This window comes from Zingiber officinale, chromosome 2B (assembly GCF_018446385.1).
Source record: "Zingiber officinale cultivar Zhangliang chromosome 2B, Zo_v1.1, whole genome shotgun sequence".
NCBI lineage: Eukaryota > Viridiplantae > Streptophyta > Magnoliopsida > Zingiberales > Zingiberaceae > Zingiber > Zingiber officinale.
In genome coordinates, this window is record NC_055989.1 from 46,385,179 (window position 1) to 46,411,045 (window position 25,867).

A 25,867-nucleotide genomic window follows, 5' to 3' on the forward strand; every position below is an offset into this window, starting at 1 on the left:
ACCGAAAGAGTATTGAGCTACAAAGACTAAAAGAGCAATACTCTTGATACACCATTCTTGTTATAATTACAACAACAATGTAGGTGAGGATCAACATTTACTGCAGTATCTCATATAAAGGTTGAACAACCTCAATTACTCATCCATTCCAAGATAAAAAAATCATGAACACAAGCCTGCCATGATACAGAATATGCAACTGCAGTGAGTTTGATTTCTGAAACTGAATCTGATACCGTATATTGACCATATATTTTGACTTCGAATCTGATTTGCAACATTAGACGATCTGGTTGACTTTATATATTTTATTTAAATATTTAATTTGATAAATATATAATTTTTAAAATTTAAAACTATTTATATGTGATTAATTATTTAATATTTTTAAAAATAATTTAATATATAATTATTATCAAATTATAATTTATTTAAAATTATTTATTTAAAATTTCATAATTAAATATCTAATTATAATCATTATCTTTATTTTGTTTTAAAATCAACAAATTTCTTAATTTTTTTTTACATGACAATTAATAATAAAGCATATGACCGTTAGAGTGCTATAATGCCGTTGCGTGAGAGGCAGGTCATCGCTTTGCTCCGTCTCCCACATCACCCCTTTCCTCGCCACACGGAGTCGAAGGGGAAAGAAGAGGTTGAGTCGGGCTTCTCCTTGCGTCGGGTTTTCTCCTCGGTTTCTACTCCGTCCGCCCCGCTTCCTCGCCTCCTCCCCTTCTGCCGGCCCATTTTCCAATTTTCGGGGTTCCTCCCTTCCGCTCGACTCGTTGCGTGAAGAGGAGCTTCAGCGACGCGAGGTGTGATGGGCACCGGGGGCAAGGTATCCAATCCCGCTTCCTGCTCCCTGTTTTTTTTTCCGATGCCAGAAATTTTGCTTCGTGTTTGTGGGATTTGGGCATTTTTGTTCCATGCCCTAGTATTGTGATTGGCTGCTTATTGTAGTGAAATCTCATAATTTCTTTGTCTGATTTCGTTTTGGTTTTGTTTCCTTTTCTTGGTTTGTACTGGGTACTAGAGCCATTTGTGCAAACATTCACTTTGTTTTATCGCTTCTTTACCTTTGAAATTCATGTTATTTTCTGCGAGTTAATGTAACGTTTGTTTTATTGCTTCTTTACCTATGAAATTCAGGTTATTTTCTGCGAGTTAATGTAACTTTTGTCACACAAGTTGATGTAATTTTACTAGGTTCCCAACTTATGCTTGTGTTTGTTTCTTTGACTTAGAACGTATGGGTTTGGTTATTGCAGGTATCTTTTGTGCTGTGGTAATTTTTTTCGGATCTATAATGCCTGGATTTCTCTTAAATGCATTTTTACTCACTTTCTCTGCTTTGTTGTTGCTCACATTATGTGGTACAACAAAGACTGGTGAGGAATCGTTCAATCAAGACAGCTTGTCTTATCAATTTTGCTATATGTTTGGTAATGAGAGCAAAGACTGAGTGACAATACATTATGTGAATATTTCTTGTTGAATTTTCCAAATCTAAATATTTGAATTGTATAAAAAAAACTTTTTAGAGAGCCGTAACTTGGTGATAATCCCTAGTGTGAGTGGGTGGGTTAAGTTATATATACCCAGATGCTTCCATTTAAAATTATTGTGGAAGGCTCTTAATAATGTGTGTTAAATTTACTTTAGTAGAGTTTTTATTTTTTTTGGTTTCTAGATACATTCACAGATAATACCTTTTATAACTTACCACAACATGATGGTGTTAAACTTTGATAACTCAGAACACCAAGATGATCTCTAAGGTATAAGCTGCTCTTGAAGAAAAAGGGAAAAAATTTCCTTTCTCAGTTTGTGATGTTCAGTTGTCATAAGAAATTTTATTACAGAATGTTAGGTATAATTTAAAGTTCTAGTCTGAATCAACACACATGTGGGTTAGCTTAATAACATTCTTCGACATTTAGTTTCTTGAAAATATTTTTTGTAGTAAGTAATTTGTATGCACACTTAAACATTTTATTTTCCCCTTTCAAGATTTCTTTTCCATTTGATCTTATGACATCCTATTAATTTAATGGAACTGAGAATCTTAGCCTAAGTTGTCTAAGGCAACTTAGGTGCAATTCAGCTCTTTGAGGTTGTTTGTGATAGGTCCATGCTCTGCCTCCATGAATACTCCCTTTACTTTCATCATATCCGATAATGTTAGTTTGTCATATTAGAAAGGAATTTTAGGATTTCTATATTTTCAAAGAGATAAATATATAAAGCAACAAAATACCATTGTACTTTCTTTCTCTCCACGAAAGGAAGGGTGGTAAATGAATCATTCAATGATCTGGTCCAGATAATTCTGTTTCTTTGATAGAAGCCTGAGTTGTATAGCAAGGTATGACTTTTGGATGCATTCCTTTCATTTTTATTTCAATTAGACAAATTGAAACCAACTTCATTTTCCTTGTTCCTGTCCATGGATAGTTGAAGGCCCATATGAGACCTAGTTATGTACAAGATCTTGGGTTACTGCTATGGATGCTTGCAATTCTTTGATGTTTTGCGTCTTTGCAAATTCTTGGTATTGGAATTTCCATGACATGACTCTGTTGAGTAATTTTGATTTTCCAGAGTTGCATTTTATTTTATTTATCAAGAAAATTTCCTTTTTCTACATAATGTTGCAAGGAAAACAACCTTTGTAGCTTGAGTGACATCCAGAGTGCTAGGAAGATCTTGGTTAATACACAATAAACCAAGGTTATGAGCATGGTCGTTTATCTTCAGCATAATATTGAAGTTTTTCTTTTGCAATAATGTTGTCCAGATATGTTCCTTGTCAACTCTTTTATGTAGGTAAATTTAGATGGGCATTTCAGTTTTTTATAAAAGAATTTCCTTGTCTTCAACTGAGTATCATGCTCCTTATGGACAATTTCCCTTTTAGTCCATCTCTGTTAATTTTTTGTAGGCTATTACTTTCAATTCTCTTTTTGTGTTATTAGTTGTGTATCATACACTTTAAAAGTATACAGTACACTTTAAAAGTATTTGCTGTTTGTAGTTGGAATTGACCGTACATGATCAGTTTTTGGCTTCACATTGCAAATGAGTCATTTGGTGCTGCTAATAGTAAACCAAGAGAACTTCATTCCATTTCATTATCCAACCTTCTTGTGATTTTGAGGGTTTGACATGTCAAAAATCTCATTTTTTTTCTTGATCATGATCTATGTTCATACTTTTCCCTAACTAAATAGGTGCAATAAGTGCTTCAGTATCGTAATACTACTTTTGCCTATTCTTATAGCATTGGAGGATTAATGCCCTTCACATTCTCTTGGAAGTTAGTCCTTGGGTCAAGTATAACATATCTTCTAAACTTTGAATTGTTCTTGTACCTACGTATTTAACATCATTCCCATTGACACTCAGCCATCATGTGATTATCTTTTCTAAAAAATAATTTTTATCTTGAAAGTTAATCACATGTAACTAGTAGGTAAAGTTCTTAGTTAATTTTCTTTTAACTCGTCCTCTTTCATGTTTTGCATGATTTGTTCGAAGCCACTGTAAGTAAAAATATGTAACAATGTGTTGATGTCTTTACGGTTGTTAAATTTGAGGCCATATATCTTTATGAGCTTACAAGAAGTATTTGTCTTTTCCTGCTTGGCGAGCCTAAAATAATTCGTAGAGCTGGTTAGATTGCACTTTAGATGCACGGAGAAATGGGGTTTTGGAAAATGTTGCAAAGATAATTTAGAACCACTTCAAAACTTTCGTTAGTCACAGAGTTTTTTGTCACTAGAGTTGTTGCAATTGCTGCAATTACAATAGGTACTTTGCAGAAATTCTTTTTCAATAAAATGCATAGTTCTAAGTCAAAATGGCATTGTGGAAGCTTTTGCGGGCCATCAAATGTTTACTTTTTTTTAATCTGAAGTGTTTTGAAGAAATTGGCTTTTTTATAAGCTATTTTTTTCCAAGGTCCAAGGAATATTTACAAACTTCTTTGTAGAGTACGAGCATTGTGGTAGTCACTAATGAAGTAGTCGATCCATGTTGCGGATATAATTTTTAAATTTTATTGGATAGATGTGAATTAGTGTGATAACATTAGTTCCACTTTTTGATTATATAATTTTTTCTACTTTATTCTCTTGGGTTGCAATTCTTTATATATATTGATTCCTTATGTGCATAGCATAATTTTATTAAGATATCAAATTGCATGACATTTCTTTGTTTTTCTTAGGTTGGCCACAATTTTTTGCATGTTCGGGGATGGCTTCATGTATATTCATTCAGTTGTTGTCGTACTCCAATTTAGTATTCATTGTTTCCTTGGTCTGCAGAAATATATGTACATCAAGGAGCACAGAGCTGCCATTTGCATCCAGGTTTTTTTTTGCTCTCGTTTCTGATTGCTTTTATAATAGTTGCTTTGACATTTCTATAGTTGGTTCTTTAGCTTAATTAATTATGATTTCACCTTCTTTTGGTCTCATATGTTTCTGGTCTTTATTAGTTTGAAATATAGAAAGTGAGTTTAGAAATTCAGAATGAGTCCTCTAAGGTTCTTCTTACAATAGTTATTTTCATATGTGCTTTCTATTTGATTACGAGGATCAATCTAACCAGGAACAGGCTTGTGCTAATTTCAATGAAACAATTTTTTATCAGCTATATGATCAGGAGTCGATTAAGTTCACTCTTGGCTATTTTGATTAAGCTTTGATATTATCAGCTATATGATCAGGCTTGTGCTTTATTAAAAGTTTACTAATACAATATAGGTTTTTGTTAGTCCTCGTTGGTTGTTCATTTTGAAATGGATATATGTTGATTTATTTTTGATTATACGTTCAATCAATCACATCTATTTGAACTTTTAAATGGCTCAACAAATGTAGACACATGATGGTTGGTGTATACATTCCGAATTTATTAATTTTTCTGCTATTGATTGTGAAGGAGAATTAGTGGTGCTATGAGCTATCTTAATTTTAGCAATGGGCTTAATTGATTTGCAAATTAAGTGTATGTATTGCATTGTTATATATGGCTAGCATGGATCAATAGACTTAGTGAGAATTCATGCTGAAAAATGCTATTGGTTTGTATTAATTGCATTATTTATTATTGTATGTATTTTGAACTGTTTACATCTGACTTCTATCATTTACATATAAGAGGGGAATATTTAGTTCCATAGAGGATTTTGATTAGCCGACCCTGCCAATAAGGCTTGATTGTTGTTGTATAGGGGATATAGATTATATATTAATGAAGCAATTTGATTAAGCCAAAAACCATGTTAACCTACAATATTCCATGTTGGTTGAAGTATAGGAGTCTCTACTAATAATTGCCTATAGTAGAATCTCTATTTATTTGAGAATAACAACCTCCAAGCTATAGTATCTTATAATGCGGATTGGATTTCTTATCTTATTTGACTTCTAAGTTATTCCCTATCGGAATTGCTTTTCTGATCTTATTAATATTTCCTTACGGGATTGTTTTTTTTGATTGTATTGGTTTGCACCCCGAGTAGGATTAATTTTATAATCTTATCCATATCTTATTAATATTCTCCTAGGGGATTGGTTTTCTGATCTTACTAATAACCCTCAACAACATTTGTTTTTTAGATCTTATTGGTTTTTTCACTTACTATCTCTGGGTGGGATTGGAATTATTATCCTATTAGACTTCTCGATATTGTTAGGTGATCTTGGTTTTCTTATATCTTCGACGTATCCCCAGGCATGGGCTAGTCTCTTTTCACAAATATCCCCTAGTGGATTGGTTTTCTAATCTTATTAGTATTCTATCCCAGACGTGACTTGTCTCCTAGTCTTATCAGAATTTTTAATATTATACCTAAATTATCTACTCGGTCGTGACATTTTTGGACTTCTGGTATTCTTGTGTTTATGGTTATCATCCTCCAGATATAGTGATTGAGCTCTTCTCCCGGTCGGGACATTATTGATATGCTTTATTGGGACATTATTGGACTTTTGATATTCTTGGTTTTCTAGTCGTCGTCCTCCTGACCAAGGGATCAAACTCCTTTCTTCGGTTGGGACATTATTGGACTTCTGGTATTCTTGGCTTTTTTGTTATCATCTTCCCGACTAAGGGATCAAACTCCTTTTCTCGGTTGGGACATTATTGTCCTCCTATTATAGTGATTGAGCTCCTCTTCGGGCGGGACATTATTGATATGCTCTATTGGGACATTATTGGACTTCTGGTATTCTTGGTTTTCTAGTTGTCTAAAAAAAAATCTATCTACTCGGTCGTGACATTTTTGGATTTCTGGTATTCTTGGTTTTTTGGTTATCATCCTCCCGATATAGTGATTGAGCTCCTCTCCAGGCTGGGACATTTTTGGACTTCTGATATTCTTGGTTTTCTACTTGTCATCCTCCTAACCAAAGGATCAAACTCCTTTCCTCGGTTGGGACATTATTGGCCTTTTGGTATTCTTGGCTTCCTTGTTATCATCTTCCCGACTAAGGGATCAAACTCCTTTCCTCGGTTGGGACATTATTGTCCTCCTATTATAGTGATTGAGCTCCTCTCTGGCTGGGACATTATTGATATGCTCTATTGGGACACTATTGGACTTCTGGTATTCTTGATTTTCTAGTTGTCATCCTCCCGACCAAGGGATCAAATTCCTTTCCTCGGTCCGGACATTATTGGACTTCTAGTATTCTTGGCTTTCTGGTTATCATTCTCCCGACTAAAGGATCAAACTCCTTTCCTTGGTTGGGACATTATTAGACTTTTGGTATTCTTGGCTTTCTCGTTATTATCCTCCTATTATAGTGATTGAGCTCCTCTTCTCGACTGGAACATTATTGATATGCCATATTGGGACATTATTGGACTTCTGGTATTCTTGGTTTTTAGTTGTCATCCTCCCGACCAAGGGATCGAATTCCTTTCCTTGGTCGGGACATTATTGGACTTCTGGTATTCTTGATTATTATCCTCCTCTTGGCTTTCTGGTTATCATTCTCCCGACTAAAGGATCAAACTCCTTTCCTCGGTGGGGACATTATTAGACTTCTGTATTCTTGGCTTTCTCGTTATTATCCTCTTGTTATAGTGATTGAGCTCCTCTTCTCGGCTGGGACAGTATTGATATGCCCTGTTGGGACATTATTGGACTTATGGTATTCTTGGTTTTTAGTTGTCATCCTCCCGACCAAGGGATCAAATTCCTTTCCTCGGTCGGGACATTATTGGACTTCTGGTATTCTTGACTTTATGATTATTATCCTCCTGTTATCGTGATTGAGCTCCTCTCCTTAGCTGGTACATTATTGGACTTTTGATATTCTTGGTTTTCTAGTTGTCATCCTCTCGACAAAGGGATCGAATTCCTTTCCTCGGTCGGGACATTATTGGACTTCTGGTATTCTTAGCTTTCTGGTTATTATCCTCCTGTTATAGTAATTGAGCTCCTCTCCCCGGCTAAAACATTATTGATATGCTCTATTGGGACATTATGAGACTTCTGGTATTCTTAGTTTTTTAGTTGTCATCCTCTCGACCAAGGGATCAAACTCCTTTATTCGGTTGGGAGATTATTTGACTTTGCCCTTTTTTATTTCTATAAAGAACTATATTCGTAAAATATTTTTATTTTTAGATATGGGTGCAAGATATCTTATACGTACCTTTTTTGATTAGTATCCATCATAGGATTAAGCTTATTCAGAAAAATCTCTCAGTTATGCTTTGGACTCTTGATCAGATGGCTATTGCTCATATAATATTTACTTATGGCTAGCTACCTACATTGGTCAGTCATCGAATATGTATTTTTTTTTTTGCCTTCGTATTTCAAGATTCTTTATAGGTACTGTAGAAGTTATTGTTTATCATAATCTATTAATTGAATTAATGATCCTTAGTGATTGTGTTTTATTGTTACAAGCTAAACATTTGTTGCAACCCAGATTTGGTTGGGCCATTTTATTTCTCATCCACAAACAATATGCTGCAGATGAAATAACATTACTGCACTCATGAACGTTTGAGACTATGCTAAATCTTACTTATTGTCTAGCCCCTCTTTCTAATTGGGCACACAAGATAGCTGATGTGTATTTCTGCAAAAGACATACATGCTAAAGGTCAAGTTTCCAAAGACCCTTCATTGGGTATTTTTGAGCAAATAGTTAATGGTCTGTAAGTGTCATGTAAAATTGGACAACTTCCAATATATTCGTTTACCTTTATATTTCAATATATTTCTGTCTAAATTTAGTTATCATCCAATTTAGGTTGCTAGCTATTCTTTTTAATTGCTTCATTTTTGCTAGGTAATCGAGCATATTCTGTTTTCTCCCAAGAAGACTTATTGCACGCACTTCATGATGACAACACTTCCTATCCACGGCTATACTACACCTGGGAACTTCTGATATGATACTTCTCACCTATTTTCTACTATTTGTTAGTTGTTACCATATTTTCTCCCAATAGATTTTTCTTTACAACTTGTTCACTAATTTTTTCATTTTCATTATAATTATCACTTGGAGTTTATCTTTAATTTCATATTGTTTTGAATAATTTTTATTTTTTATTATGCAATTGATCATTTGGTGTAGGTGGAGACATCCAATATGCAAAGTCATACATGACCAGATTAGATGATAGAATAATTTCAAAGCTTTTTGAAAATAGGTATTTTATTTTGGACATATCAGTCAATTAGTAAACTTTGTCAAATTGTAAATAACTGCTAAGATTTATAATGACAACATGCTCTTTCATTCTAGGTTTGGATTCTTGTTTCCACTTGCTTACATGTAGATGATTGGCGAATGTTCTTCTGTTTTTCTTGAAATTTGATAAGGTAATTCATTTCTTTGAAGTCGAAAGGGTAGGTTGTTGGTATCTAATGTTTTGATCTTTGATGTTTTTTCTTGTTTCTTTTTGTCATTTTATTTATTTTCATAGTCAAGTTTTCTTAATTAGTTTAACTATCACACGAATTCACTTTTTCTCTTCATGCAATTTATTTTCTCAACTACTATTGATGGAAAAATCAAGCTTGGTAGTATAATTGTTTGGTATTCAAAGTTGACAATGATGCTCTTAGTCCTCTAGACCAAAGGATCAAACTCCTCCCTTGATAGGAATTGACGGGACTTCTGGCACTTCTAGTATTCATTGTATTCAGGGGTATCTTGGTCTTTTCCTTATTACCCTATTGACCAAAGGATCATGTTGCTCTCCCCAATCGGGATAGATACTACTTCTGGTATTTATGGTCTTCTTATTACTTTCCCAACCGAAGGATCGAGTTCCTCTCTTGGACATGAATGGATTTCGGATATTCATGGCAGTCTTGGCATTCTTGTGGATCCTAGATCTTCTTCTTCTTCTTCTTATTATCCTCCTGACCGAAGAATTGAACTCCTCTCCCTGTTGGATTATGATGGGACTTCTAGAACTTTTGGTATTCATGGTTTTCTCGGGGTATTCTTGCCTTTTCCTTATTACCCTCCGATTTCCTCTCCCCGATTGGAATTTTTATTGTTTGTGACATTCGTGGCCATTCTATTGGCTTCTTTAGTCTTCCTAAATCCCCTCTTTGCCGTTGGGGTGGAACGGACATCCGGATATTCTCAGCTTTCTTTGGATTTCTTTGTATTCTTATCATTATCCTCCTGATTGAGTGATCGAGCTCCTCTTTTCGAATCGAATTATAATTGTTATTCAGGTATTTTGGGCATTATTTATTTTTGGTCGTGGGATCGAGCTACTCTCCCCACTTCGATGATAATTGGTATTGCTGTATGCTGGGCATTCTTATGCTTATTATCTTCAGTTGGATTATAGTTGATATTCGGGTATTCTAGGCATTCTTATATTTATCATCTTCATGACCTCCTTTACTCAGTCAGATTATAATTAGTATTCAGATATCTCGGGCATTCTAATTTTTACCTTATCATAAATTTTGATATTCTAGGACTGGAATCTCTACTTTAGTTGTTGAATTCTTGCAAAAGACATAAGTTGTTGAAATTATGAAGCGGCATTGCCTTTCGTTTGGGCATCAATAGAGATACATGTTTTCTTATTCTTGTACTTTCTCCTTTTTTATTTCTATAAAGAGTTATATTCGTAAAATGTTTTTATTTTGAGATTTGGTGCAAGATATGTGATATGTACCTTTTTTGATTGGCAGAAGTTCACTTCCAAAATAGAAAAAACTTCTTATGATTTCATGAACTTTCACTTTTTCTCTTTTAATGGACTGTTAATCAAGACATCTTCCTTTTTACCACTTATAAGCAGAACATATTTAATAAGGAATGAATTATTTTGTGTGTCTTTTAAACTAGTGACTTTTGCATAATTAGGATAAAAACATGAGGGCCAACAACTTAATATAAAAAGTGTCGTAATTCTCTTTTTCTATAATTCATGCTATAATTCCGAAAGTTTCTTATAAGTTAGAAGTTTATCTTGGTGTTACTTTAGGAATTTTATTTTATTTATTAGGATGGTATTATATAGAAATAATCTGATTTGGTGTTTGCTTTCTTGCACGTTGACTGTGTCTAGTGTTATACCTAATAAGTTAAAAATCATTATTTGTCTTAACATTTTCTTGTCTTAGTTGTTGTAATTGTGTTTATGTTTATAAATATTTGTTTTTTTTTCTTATAAATATTTTTAAGGTGTTTGAGTACTATTTAAGGAGTTGCCAAAGTTGGGGCTATGCTTGTGTTGACTCAACATCTTCACCACTTGTTTAAACACTTTAATTCCATTCTAGTCTTGCATATATTTTTGAGGCATTCTACTTTTTCATGCTGTTTTTTTTGCTTGATTGTTGCTCTATTTTATATAGCCGTAATAATGGAATCAATTGCATTTTTACTACAAGTTTTTTTCTCTTTTAAGTTTACACTGATTTGCAGTTATATTGTTCTTTGTAAAATAGAAAAATTAAGTATTTTAAAGAATAATTATAATATCAATTTGTTAAGCTAGTTGAAGACATTCTTAATATTTCTTCATAGCTTGCTTCTTTACAAAAATGTTGATTTTATTCAACAAAACAAATTGTCAATTGACCCTTTTCCTTTTGGCGACCAATTAATATATTCTTTAATTAATAATTTATATTACTTAGTTACCTTTAAATAATATCCTTTTCATAATTTCTTTTTATTTACATCTTGACTTCTTTAGATATTTTGGATGACCTTTTAGATATTGATCAATTCAACTTTAAATTTGAATCACAATAATTTTTTTTTACTTTGCTTAGTGAAACAGTTACTTTGTTGAATAATTTTACCTAGATTTGATTGTTCAACAAATCTAATATATTGTACAAATGTGGTGTATCTGATTGTTTTACTTTTAGATATTGATCAATTCAACTTTAAATTTGAATCACAATAAATTTTTTTTTACTTTGCTTAGTGAAACAGTTACTTTGTTGAATAATTTTACCTAGATTTGATTGTTCAACAAATCTAATATATTGTACAAATGTGGTGTATCTGATTGTTTTACTTTTGTGATTGCAGTCTTGCAGTGGATAGATGCATGAAGCTATTTTCATGTTGCGTTGGTAGTTTTAAACTCTGTAATGGCTATCCTGATCACTAATGCTCTTTTGTAATTTGGGAGCTTGCTTTTTTTGGAAGTTAAGATTTCTATACATGTTGCATATAAACAATTTGCTTGATATATGTGATATTGTAATTTTTTTGTATCTACACTAGATTTTAGCACTTATCTGATAAGGAATTTTAACGTGTTTATGGGGACAGGCCCAACAAGTCATTGATAAGACTTGAGGTTTTGCTTGTGGAACATTTTCAAAGTTTTTTTAACATTATTTGTTATGTTTTATGAAAAGGGTTGTTCATGTTTATTTTTTATTTTTTATATTTTGTGGAAACTAGTTAGGGGAATGATTCAGTGGTTTAATTTTTCTAGGGTCTCAAAATTCTTGTAACAGCCTTTTGTATTTTTTGATGATTTTATTCTCTCTAATCTCTTTACTTAGTAGTGGCTTTTGATTTGTGCTGTAATTGCTAGTTTGTCTAATTTATCAACCCAGTTGGAATGTTCGGAAGGTTGCTTATGCAAAATTGGCTCTTCTTTGGAAATTTTGTTGGTAAATCTTCTTCTTGAAAATATAGGTGTTGGTTGTCTTTAGTTATTGAGAAAATTTCACAATTGAAGTTTATGTAAATGTTTGTGTTCCTTACTAAATCTATGTGCTCTTTGTAACTTATGGTCAATTGTGATCTACTAGGTTGTTGCCTTAGTTCCTCCAAAACTTAAATGACTTACTTTGTATGGTTGGGGCATATGGACACCTAGATCTGCTTAACCCCAAGTCGCCACTTTATATTGTGATGCATTTAATACTTATATTCATGCTATTTGATGCTTATACTCTAGTCGGAGTCATACAAGGTTTAGGCTTCTTTGATTGAGACTTTGCTCTTTGTGTTTCTCTTCTAGGCATATGGACACCTTTTGGTTTGTTTTCATTGCCTAAGTTTCTAGTGTTTGTTTTTTCACTTTTGGTGCTATATCAAGTTTATTCCAAACTTCTTATGCCAATTAACTTCCTAAGATGATGCATGCGTGGTCAATGACACACAGAGTTGGTATGAGGTACAAATCTACTATCTGTTTAACTGTTAGTGAGATGTTTTCTTCTTATTGCAACTGCAGCTATTTCCTCTTTCGATGGTTCATATTTCCAGCTGATAATTTGCTCACATCACCCTTGCATTGCCAACAATGGTATAAGTAACCATGTATGGAAAGGTAGGTCCCGCCTGTGATTTACCTCCTTCGTGTTAGCCCTGGGATGGGTTAGCGAGGGCGCTGGGGGCGAGCGTATTCGCCTTTTGCCATCATGTATGGAAGGTAGGTCAAATTCCCAAAGGCCCTTCGTAGGGGTATTTTTGAACAAATCTAGTGGTCTGTTAGTGTCATGTAAAGTTGGACCACCTCTAGCAGATTGGCTTACCTTTAAATTTCCGGTTTATTTCTATCTAAATTTAGTTATCATCCAACTTTACTTGTTGCTAGCTTATTCTTTTTAATTACTTCATTTATGCTAGGTAATCGAGCAGGTTCTGTTTTATTCCCAGAAGATTGCATGCACAATGACTGCACTTTCTACTTCTGAGCCTCCACGACTACTACACCTAGGAACTTTTGATATGATACTTTTGACCTATTTTCTAGTATTAGTTCGTTGTTACCATATTTTCTCCCAACAGATTTTTCTTTACAACTTGTTCACCCGTTTTCATTTTCTTTATTGCTAGATTGTAAATTTAGTTTATGTTAGTTTTGCTCATGAGCAGTTGCTAAATGAGTGTCAATTTTTTGGATTCATATGTATCTCTGTTGTACTCTTAAAATGATAGGTCATATCGAAAGAAGGTTCATTGAGGTGCCTCTTGGAGCTACATGGGTTCTGACAACAATCAATGAGAGCTTCAAGATTTGATACAAAATTCAGGTACAATGTGCTTTGCTAACATCTTATGATATTGTGAACTTGCACTTTATTTGATATGCTCCTTAACAAATATGTATCTCCGTTGTACTCTTAAAATGATAGGTCATATCGAAAGAAGGTTCATTGAGGTGCCTCTTGGAGCTACATGGGTTCCGGCAATAATCAATGAGAGCTTCAAGATTTGATACAATTCAGGTACAATGTGCTTTGCTAACATCTTATGATATTGAACTTGCACTTTATTTGATATGCTCCTTAACAAATATGTATCTCCGTTGTACTCTTAAAATGATAGGTCATATCGAAAGAAGGTTCATTGAGGTGCCTCTTGGAGCTACATGGGTTCCGGCAACAATCAATGAGAGCTTCAAGATTTGATACAATTCCGGTACAATGTGCTTTGCTAACATCTTATGATATTGTGAACTTGCACTTTATTTGATATGCTCCTTAACAGATATGTCCTTTGGAGAGGCCTAAGATAAATCATTTGCTTTTCCTGTTAAAGGTGGTTTTGCAATGGAGTTGAATGTTGCCCAGTTTTGGTCCAGTGGAATTGGTAGCCATGAAGTAACCTCTTGTAGATTTTGAGGTAAACAATGAAGAAACTAGCTATTTCTTGGCAAGCATCTATCATTAAAATGGAGTGATAGAAAGTTCTGAGGTGTCAGATTCACACTTGCACGCATCAAATGTGTTTGCTATGTCCTTTCTTCATTCATGCTATCCGAGATGCTCTCTCTACTGCTTGAGATAAAGAGCTTAGAAAAAGAAAGAGATCTCTTTTTTCCAACGAAGGATACCAACAGAGTTGTGGTATTTTGTTTGTGTCTTGTATGGTAACATACAATTGTAATTCTGTTGCAGGGAGGACCAGATCATATTCCTGGACTTTGCATTCTCACCCTTTGTTGCCTATATTTTTGCAGGTGACTTCTTCAGATTTTCCACATCCCCCAATATGTTGAAAAATGAATTATGTAATTCAATTCTTGTTTTACTAATTATAAAGTGTATCCTGTTATGGTTAAGTTTTGTTTTCTTTGAGATTTTTAGCCTTTTGCGATTCAAAATCATTCAATTACGGTTCTGTATGACTTTTCAGGGGCTAATTAATGGATTAGTTGAAATGTGAGAGAACAAGATGCTTTGGAGTTTGGCGAATTAATTGCTCTCACATATGAAAAAAATATTTCAAAGTGAGTTTGTAAAACAAAATTCATGGCTTTAAATATTCTTGAGAATAAATTTCAAACTGACCATATGATCTATCTAAAATAACTTGCCAAAGTAGTTAAGAAAAAATTTGCCTAAATGATACAATATTGTGTAGGATGATTTGTTAAATTGAATTTCCATCAATGCTACTATTTTTTTTTTTTTGCTATTTTTCTTCTTCCATATACTTGTTTGGAAGGACCCAATTAAATTGGGAAAGACTAGACCATATACTTTTGATTCTTTTGATCATTGTTTCCTGTTCACGTATGTTGGGCTTGAAATTTTGTTGGTATGGAGTGCTTAAGTCCTATTATCATACTAGAAGAAATGAAATAATAATTGTACATTGCATTGAGGCATTGTCGTATAATCTTATTTATTCTCAGTACCTAGAAGATAATGGTTCGACTACAAGTACTTATGGGTTTGACTAAATCTATCTCTTGGCACAATTCATCCACACTGCACCGAAGTTTTCTATCTTTTATTGATACTCTCAAAGATGCCTTGAAAGATGACTATTGGTTTATGTACCATTTTAGCTATGCAATTCTAACGTCATTCATTTATTTTTGTGTGCAGAAATAGTTCCCAATTTGTTAAACCGCAACCAGAACAATCAAAAGATTACTCTGGTTTCAAGTTGGAAAGGAAGGAAATGTATATTCACAGCTCGTGCAGTCACTTATCTTAGCTTCTCAAGATGACTTAAGTGAGGTCAGAAGAAGAGCCCTCTTTTGCATAAAGGTCTATGCAAATGTATGTAGTTTAAATGGCTGACTGACTTTCCCTTAAATCTATAAAGAAGCCACATTGAAATTTGTATTTTTTTCTAATTGTTTCCATGATTGCATTAGGTAAATCTTGCATTAGTTATTGCAAGTCTTTTGATTTTAGCTCCAGCTATTGCACAAAAATAAATGGGAGTGGCCTATGTATTCTGAAGAACGTTGTGCTTTGATGTTTTTCAGTTAACAAAGGTCGATATTGTTGATTTTGTTTATCATAGTTTTTCTTTGGCCTCTTTGAATTCTCAGAATTCTTTTGACTACTTATATTCAGTTTCATTAGAGTAGTAATTTAATGCAAGTTATTTATACATTTTACTTCCAAATTTATTGCAATCTATTATTCAGATACATTTTACTTTTATTTTCTGTTATATTGAATTGTCTTTGACTTAAATATATAACTACATGAAAGTAGCCTGCTTTAGTCACCTATCACCTTAAAGCATATTATTTTTTGGTTCCTTCAAGTGTTCACCTAGAGGTTCCATAAAATATATCTCGCCAAAAACTTGACAAGAGTCAAATTAGGAATATAGAAAGTAGCTTGATTAACATTATAATCATCGCTTGTCCTTGGATCATACCTGTTGAAAATAAAACCTAAAATCTCGTCTCTTGGGAACCACGAGTTAGGCCGTTATATAGGAAAGAAGATATACACCAAAAGACAAAAATACCCCTATAATTATTCTAACACTCCCCCTCAAGCTTGTGTATATAAATCATATGCACCAAGCTTGTTACATATGTAGTCAATTCGGGGACCTTTGTAGCTTGAGTGACATCCAGAGTGCTAGGAAGATCTTGGTTAATACACAATAAACCAAGGTTATGAGCATGGTCGTTTATCTTCAGCATAATATTGAAGTTTTTCTTTTGCAATAATGTTGTCCAGATATGTTCCTTGTCAACTCTTTTATGTAGGTAAATTTAGATGGGCATTTCAGTTTTTTTTATAAAAGAATTTCCTTGTCTTCAACTGAGTATCATGCTCCTTATGGACAATTTCCCTTTTAGTCCATCTCTCTTAATTTTTTGTAGGCTATTACTTTCAATTCTCTTTTTGTGTTATTAGTTGTGTATCATACACTTTAAAAGTATACAGTACACTTTAAAAGTATTTGCTGTTTGTAGTTGGAATTGACCGTACAAGATCAGTATTTGGCTACACATTGCAAATGAGTCATTTGGTGCTGCTAATAGTGAACCGAGAGAACTTCATTCCATTTCATATCCAACCTTCTTGTGATTTTGAGGGTTTGACATGTCAAAAATCTCATTTTTTTTCTTGATCATGATCTATGTTCATACTTTTCCCTAACTAAATAGGTGCAATAAGTGCTTCAGTAGTATCGTAATACTACTTTTGCCTATTCTTATAGCATTGGAGGATTAATGCCCTTCACATTCTCTTGGAAGTTAGTCCTTGGGTCAAGTATAACATATCTTCTAAACTTTGAATTGTTCTTGTACCTACGTATTTAACATCATTCCCATTGACACTCAGCCATCATGTGATTATCTTTTCTAAAAAATAATTTTTATCTTGAAAGTTAATCACATATCACTAGTAGGTAAAGTTCTTAGTTAATTTTCTTTTAACTCGTCCTCTTTCATGTTTTGCAAGATTTGTTCGAAGCCACTGTAAGTAAAAATATGTAACAATTGTGTTGATGTATTTACGGTTGTTAATTTTGAGGTCATATATCTTATGAGCTTACAAGAAGTATTTGTCTTTTCCTGCTTGGCGAGCCTAAAATAATTCGTAGAGCTGGTTAGATTGCACTTTAGATGCACGGAGAAATGGGGTTTTGGAAAATGTTGCAAAGATAATTTAGAACCACTTCAAAACTTTCGTTAGTCATAGAGTTTTTTGTCACTAGAGTTGTTGCAATTGCTGCAATTACAATAGGTGCTTTGCAGAAATTCTTTTTCAATAAAATGCATAGTTCTAAGTCTAAATAGCATTGTGGAAGCTTTTGCGGGCCATCAAATGTTTACTTTTTTTTAATCTGAAGTGTTTTGAAGAAATTGGCTTTTTTAAAAGCTAATTATTATTTTTTTCCAAGGTCCAAGGAATATTTACAAACTTCTTTGTAGAGTACGAGCATTGTGGTAGTCACTAATGAAGTAGTCGATCCATGTTGCGGATATAATTTTTAAATTTTATTGGATAGATGTGAGTTAGTGTGATAACATTAGTTCCACTTTTTGATTATATAATTTTTTCTACTTTATTATTCTCTTGGGTTGCAATTCTTTATATATATTGATTCCTTGTGTGCATAGCATAATTTTATTGAGATATCAAATTGCATGACATTTCTTTGTTTTTCTTAGGTTGGCCAGAATTTTTTGCATGTTCGGGGATGGCTTCATGTATATTCATTCAGTTGTTGTCGTACTCCAATTTAGTATTCATGGTTTCCTTGGTCTGCAGAAATATATGTACATCAAGGAGCACAGAGCTGCCATTTGCATCCAGGTTTTTTTTTGCTCTCGTTTCTGATTGCTTTTATAATAGTTGCTTTGACATTTCTATAGTTGGTTCTTTAGCTTAATTAATTATGATTTCACCTTCTTTTGGTCTCATATGTTTCTGGTCTTTATTGGTTTGAAATATAGAAAGTGAGTTTAGAAATTCAGAATGAGTCCTCTAAGGTTCTTCTTACAATAGTTATTTTCATATGTGCTTTCTATTTGATTACGAGGATCAATCTAACCAGGAACAGGCTTGTGCTAATTTCAATGAAACAATTTATAATCATGAGTCGATTAAGTTCACTCTTGGCTATTTTGATTAAGCTTTGATCACTAATTGCTTATGTTAATAGTTTACCAATACAATATAGGTTTTGTTAGTCCTTGTTGCTCTTTTTGAAATGGATCATACGTTGATTGGTTTTTGATTATATGTTCAATCAATCATCTATTTGAACTTTTAAACGGATCAACAAATGTAGACACATGATGGTTGGTGTATACATTCTGAATTTATTATTTTTTATATGAAGGAGAATTAGTGGTGCTATCTTAATTTTGGCAATGGGCTTAATTGATTTGCAAATTAAGTGTATGTATTGCATTGTTATATATGGCTAGCATAGACTTAGTGAGAATTCATGCTGAAAAATGCTATTGGTTTGTATTAATTGCATTATTTATTATTGTATGTATTTTGAACTATTTGCATCTGACTTCTATCATTTACATATAAGAGGGGAATATTTAGTTCCATAGAGGATTTTGATTAGCCGACCCTGCCAATAAGGCTTGATTGTTGTTGTATAGGGGATATAGATTATATATTAATGAAGCAATTTGATTAAGCCAAAAACCATGTTAACCTACAATATTCCATGTTGGTTGAAGTATATGAGTCTCTACTAATAATTGCCTATAGTAGAATCTCTATTTATTTGAGAATAACAACCTCCAAGCTATAGTATCTTATAATGCGGATTGGATTTCTTATCTTATTTGACTTCTAAGTTATTCCCTATCGGAATTGCTTTTATGATCTTATTAATATTCCCTTGCGGGATTGGTTTTTCTGATTGTATTGGTTTGCACCCCGAGTAGGATTAATTTTATAATCTTATCCACATCTTATTAATATTCTCCCTAGGGGATTGGTTTTCTGATCTTACTAATAACCCTCAACAACATTTGTTTTTTGTATCTTATTGGTTTTTTCACTTACTATCTCTGGGTGGGATTGGAATTATGGGCTAGTCTCTTTTCACAAATATCCCCTAGTGGATTGGTTTTCTAATCTTATTAGTATTCTATCCCAGATGTGACTTGTCTCCTAGTCTTATCGGAATTTTTAATATTATACCTAATTTATCTACTCGGTCGTGACATTTTTGGACTTCTAGTATTCTTGGTTTTATGGTTATCATCCTCCCGATATAGTGATTGAGCTCCTCTCCCGGTAGGGACATTATTGATATTCTTTATTGGGACATTATTGGACTTTTGATATTCTTGGTTTTCTAGTTGTCGTCCTCCTGACCAAGGGATCAAACTCCTTTCTTCGGTTGAGACATTATTGAACTTCTGGTATTCTTGGCTTTTTTGTTATCATCTTCCCGACTAAGGGATCAAACTCCTTTCCTCGGTTGGGACATTATTGTCCTCCTATTATAGTGATTGAGCTCCTCTTCGGCCGGGACATTATTGATATGCTCTATTGGGTCATTATTGGACTTCTGGTATTCTTAGTTTTCTAGTTGTCTAAAAAAAAATTTATCTACTCGGTCGTGACATTTTTGGAGGTATTCTTGGTTTTCTGGTTATTATCCTCCCGATATAGTGATTGAGCTCCTCTCCCGGCCGGGACATTATTGATATGCTCTATTCGGACATTTTTGGACTTCTGATATTCTTGGTTTTCTAGTTGTCATCCTCCTAACCAAGGGATCAAACTCCTTTTCTCGGTTGGGACATTATTGGCCTTTTGGTATTTTTGGCTTTCTTGTTATCATCTTCCCGACTAAGGGATCAAACTCCTTTCCTCGGTTGGGACATTATTGTCCTCCTATTATAGTGATTGAGCTCTCCTCCGGCTGGGACATTATTGATATGCTCTATTGGGACACTATTGGACTTCTGGTATTCTTGGTTTTCTAGTTGTCATCCTCCCGACCAAGGGATCAAATTCCTTTTCTCGGTTCGGACATTATTGGACTGCTGGTATTCTTGGCTTTCTGGTTATCATTCTCCCGACTAAAGGATCAAACTCCTTTCCTTGGTTGGGAGATTATATTAGACTTCTAGTATTCTTGGCTTCCTCGTTATTATCCTCCTGTTATAGTGATTGAGCTCCTCTTCTCGACTGGGACATTATTGATATGCCATATTGGGCATTATTGGACTTCTGGTATTCTTGGTTTTTAGTTGTCATCCCCCCGACCAAGGGATCGAATTCCTTTCCTTGGTCGGGACATTATTGGACTTCTGGTATTCTTGATTATTATCCTCCTCTTGGCTTTCTGGTTATCATTCTCCCGACTAAAGGATCAAACTCCTTTCCTCGGTTGGGACATTATTAGACTTCTGTATTCTTGGCTTTCTCGTTATTATCCTCCTGTTATAGTGATTGAGCTCCTCTTCTCGGCTGGGACAGTATTGATATGCCCTGTTGGGACATTATTGGACTTCTGGTATTCTTGGTTTTTAGTTGTCATCCTCCTGACCAAGGGATCAAATTCCTTTCCTCGGTCGGGACATTATTGGACTTCTGGTATTCTTAACTTTCTGATTATTATCCTCCTGTCATAGTGATTGAGCTCCTCTCCTTAGCTGGGACATTATTGGACTTTTGATATTCTTGGTTTTATAGTTGTCATCCTCCCGACCAAGGGATCGAATTCCTTTCCTCGGTCGGGACATTATTGGACTTTTGGTATTCTTGGCTTTCTGGTTATTATCCTCCTGTTATAGTGATTGAGCTCCTCTCCCCGGCTGGAACATTATTGATATGCTCTATTGAGACATTATGAGACTTCTGGTATTCTTAGTTTTTTAGTTATCATCCTCTCGACCAAGGGATCAAACTCCTTTATTCTGTTGGGAGATTATTTGACTTTGTCCTTTTTTATTTCTATAAAGAACTATATTCGTAAAATGTTTTTATTTGTAGATATGGGTGCAAGATATATTATACGTACCTTTTTTGATTGGTATCCATCATAGGATTAAGCTTATTTAGAAAAATCTCTCAGTTATGCTTTGGACTCTTGATCAGATGGCTATTATTGCTCATATAATATTTACTTATGGCTAGCTACCTACATTGGTCAGTCATCGAATATGTATTTTTTTCTTTTGCCTTCGTATTTCAAGATTCTTTATAGGTACTGTAGAAGTTATTGTTTATCATAATCTATTAATTGAATTAATGGTCCTTAGTGATTGTGTTTTATTGTTACTAGCTAAACATTTGTTGCAACACAAATTTGGTTGGGCCATTTTATTTCTCATCCACAAACAATATGCTGCAGATGAAATACATTGATACATTACTGCACTCATGAACATTTGAGTTGGGCACACAAGATAGCTGCTGTGTATTTCTGCAAAAGACATACATGCTGAAGGTCAAGTTTCCAAAGACCCTTCATTGGGTATTTTTGAGCAAATAGTTAATGGTATGTTAGTGTCATGTAAAATTGGACAACTTCCAATATATTCGTTTACCTTTATATTTCAATATATTTCTGTCTAAATTTAGTTATCATCCAATTTAGGTTGCTAGCTATTCTTTTTAATTGCTTCATTTTTGCTAGGTAATCGAGCATATTCTGTTTTCTCCCAAGAAGACTTATTGCACGCACTTCATGATGACAACACTTCCTATCCACGGCTATACTACACTGGGAACTTCTGATATGATACTTCTCACCTATTTTCTACTATTTGTTAGTTGTTACCATATTTTCTCCCAATAGATTTTTCTTTACAACTTGTTCACTAATTTTTCATTTTCATTATAATTATCAGTTGGAGTTTATCTTTAATTTCATATTGTTTTCAATAATTTTTATTTTTTATTATGCAATTGATCATTTGTTGTAGGTGGAGACATCCAATATGCAAAGACCAGATTAGATGATAGAATAGTTTCAAAGCTTTTTGAAAATAGGTATTTTATCTGCGGTTAAATACTTCCAATTTAGATTTATAGAGAAGTGGAAGATACAAAATCTCATGAAATGGTTTACCATTCTAGCATGTATGTGCGCGGTCCTATCATCCATGTCATCCCATTAAAAGCTTAATATCCATGCATTAATAAAAGACGTTTTAATGCAGGAAGAATAACACAACTTACTGCTATGATTTTCCATTGGTAAGTTTCCCTTCAAATTCTCATAAGAAAGAAAGTAGCTTATGCAGAATCATATGTTAAATTTACATCCCTATTAGATCTTTGTAAAGATGTGTTTACCATTTATTCAGGCATTCAAGACAACACTTAGACAGTTGTGGGAATCATACACATCATGTAACATTAGGGCGAACAATAATATAAATCTCATTAAAGTGACAGAGAGTTGGCATTTACCAACAATCATGGAGATTGGAATTCTCCTTTTGTCACTGTGAGCTGGTCCTTTGTTCTCGATATGGTATGATAACCTGGTTAATGGAGATGTCTACACTAGAATTCCCTAATGGAAGGAAGATGCACCTCATAGTTTGTGGCAAACGACCTCACTTTCAGAGTTGGTTCATTTGGTCCAAAGGAAGATGCATTATGCAGTGACCAATTTAGCATGTGATAAAAAGCTCCCTCTAATTTATTTGGCTGCAAATTCTGGTGCTAGGATTGGAGCAGCTGAAGAAATAAAATCTTGCTTTAAGGATGGGTGGTCTGATGAGGTAAGCCCAGAACGTGGCTTTCAGTACTTTTATTTGAGTCCAGAAGATTACAATCATATTGGTTATTCTTTAATCACTCATGAACTCAAACTGGAAAATGGTGACAAGATGGATGATGGATTATTGACACAATTGTAGGAAAAGTAGATGACAAGTGGTGCCATAGCCGGTGTTTATTCAAAAGCATTTAATTAGATATTCACTCTCACTTATGTGAGTGGAAGAACTGTTGGCGATATCTCACTCGTCTTGGCTTGAGGTGCATTCAACGTCTTGATCAGCTAAACATTGTTGCAATAGAGATTTATTAGTTTGGCCATTTTATTTCTCATCCTCAAACAATGTGTTGTTGGTGAAATACGTTGATCCATTATAGCACTCAATCGTTGGAGATAGCCCCAACTCTTTTTTGCTGGGCACACGAGATAGCTGCCGCTTTGTATTTAATTTATGCAAAAGATGTACATGTAGTCTTGGAGCTTACCCCAACTGCTGAAGGTCAAGTTCCCAAAGGCCCTTCATTGGGTATTTTTGAGCAAATAGTTAATGTTCTGTCAGTGTGATGTAAAGTTGGACCGCCCGTAGATACATTTACCTATATATTTTTGTTATATTTCTATCTAAATTTAGTTATCATCCAACTTTACTTGTTGCTAGTTATTCTTTTTAATTGCTCCATTTCTGCTAGGTAATTGAGCATATTCTGCTTTATCCTAAGATGATTTGATTGCACTTCACGATGACTTACTTCACATACTATATATGCATTTGGATCCTATATTGCACTCCCTAGGCCATGGATCCTTGGTCGCGTATGATATCTTGGTTTTGTAGTGATGATCAACCATTTTATATTCTAATTTTCTTGTCTCTTGTTGACTATTCATGGATTTTCCAGGTTCTTTTTCATGTCCTTGGTGTTATTTCAGGCTTATCAGCCACCAATTGAGCCATTGTTGAATGAGTTATGCCTAGGTATCCAAGCTGATCGATTGGCCAACAAAGTGAGTAAATTGTTCTTTTGTTACTTAAAATTACACTTATACATTGATTTTTTATTCCTTTTGTTACTAATTTTTCTATGTAATTTAGGCCCTTTATGGAGTTTATGCTAATGATCTGCATGTGTGATTTGCCTGCTTGACCTCTATAAAATGCATTCCTTCTATCCTTGGCCATGTGCTTTGGATTGATGCTTTGACACAACAACTATTTGAATTGCTTTGCATGATCCAGAGAACGTGGGTGAATCTTTTTCCTCACAATTTAATGTGCACATAAACTATGCTTATAGCTTTTGCATCAGTTATTTCTTGTTCACTTGGTAGATATCTAAATCATTAGATGAGATATGTAATGTTTATGTAGCTAACCCTTGATTGACTAAGTCTGCCAAGGCTATACAATAATAACCTTTGGTGCTCTCATTTTAACTAATTGATCATTTGTTAAATTCACGATCTCTTTATTTTAAACCTAATAATACAAATGTTTGTCATCAAGAACCACTAACTATGTGTTGCTTCTTTGCCATTAGGCATCTGATGAAGACAAGTATGATATTGTGAGGGAAGGTGTTGTCACTTGATCTCTTGCAAAACATTTAGCAAAGTTATGAGATTAATGATAGGAATTTTGGTGGTTTACCTATTGTGATTACTTTCCTATCTATTATAGATTGGTATTTTCTAATACATTACTCTTATTGGCTTATAATTTATACTTTGAGCAAGATGATCCGAAAGTCCACATTGTTGAAGAGCAATTACTGGATGTTCTAAACACTCCCTCAGAGGCAGTGCAGTCTCAGATTGTTTATCATCATTAATGGCATCTAAACAAGTAGGTAATTTTGTGCAATATTATTATTTTTCCCTTTGAAATATTTAATCCTTTGTTTTTTATTGCTTTTTTTTTTCTATTTAAGATGTATTTCACCACTTTGTTGGTTATTATAATTGTTTGGTAATTCTTATCCTTATTTTTCTTGTTCGACATGTATTTTCATTTTCTAGTCTTCCTCTGCATTATTATTTATTAGGAAGATTGTGAGACACTTGTGTCTAGACTCATAGATCGAATGATGAAAAGTGATAGATATGGAGAGAGTCGTGGTGTAGCCTTTGGTCTTGCTGGTGTAGCTAAAGGTTTTAGAATATTGTGAGGGAAGGTGTTGTGATCTTCAGCGAAGCTCTTGCGAAACATTTAGCAAAGGTATGAGATTAGTGATATGAATTTTTGTTGTTTACCTATTGTCATTGCTTTCCTTTCTATTGTAGATTGGTATTTGCTTATTACTTTACTCTTATTGGCTTACAATTTATACTTTGAGCAAGATGATCCAAAAGTTCACGTTGTTGTAGAGCAATTATTGGATGTTCCAAACACTCCCTCAGAGGTAGTGCAACGAGTAATCTCTGATTGTTTTTCTCCATTAATAATAACTATATGTATTTTTTGTTGAGTCAAAAGCTAAGTAGGTAATTTCATTTTGTATTCAATATTATTATTTTTTCCCTTTGAAATATTTTATCATTTGTTTCTTATTGCTTTTTTTTTCCTAGTTAAGATGTATGCCACCAATTTGTTGGTAATATTCTTATATTTGTTTGGTAATTCTTGTTCAAGATGTATTTTCATTTCTTATCCTTATTTTTTGGCATTATTCATTAGGAGGTCTACTAGACACTTGTGTCTAGACTCATTGATCGAATGTTAAAAAGTGATAGATATAGAGAGCAGCAGCCGCCTTTGGTCTTGCTGGTGTAGCTAAAGGTTTTGGAATATTGTGAGGGAAGGTGTTGTAATCTTCACTAGAGCTCTTGCTAAACATTTAGGAAAGGTAGGAGATTAGTGATAGGAATTTTGGTGGTTTACCTATTGATTGCCATTGCTTTCCTTTTTATTGTAGATTGGTATTTGTTACTTTACTCTT

General features: G+C 33.8%; 1 long non-coding RNA gene across 11 annotated transcripts; it reads left to right on the forward strand.

Annotated features, from left to right (window-relative positions):
• Nucleotides 1-587: 587 nt before the first annotated feature.
• LOC122045631 lies at nucleotides 588-24,544 on the forward strand. 11 transcript variants are annotated; one of them, XR_006130051.1, is made up of 19 exons: nucleotides 588-844; nucleotides 4,335-4,379; nucleotides 8,328-8,460; nucleotides 8,619-8,694; nucleotides 8,790-8,866; nucleotides 11,565-13,531; nucleotides 13,634-13,726; nucleotides 13,827-13,919; nucleotides 14,040-14,123; nucleotides 14,399-14,460; nucleotides 14,637-14,730; nucleotides 15,335-15,469; nucleotides 17,884-18,028; nucleotides 21,552-21,698; nucleotides 21,837-21,968; nucleotides 22,126-22,192; nucleotides 22,363-22,399; nucleotides 22,510-23,936; nucleotides 24,470-24,544. It is a non-coding gene; the product is annotated as an uncharacterized LOC122045631 (long non-coding RNA). The 11 variants fall into 11 exon arrangements; XR_006130049.1 differs by having other exon boundaries at nucleotides 21,837-22,282; XR_006130047.1 differs by having other exon boundaries at nucleotides 21,837-22,192.
• Nucleotides 24,545-25,867: the final 1,323 nt, after the last annotated feature.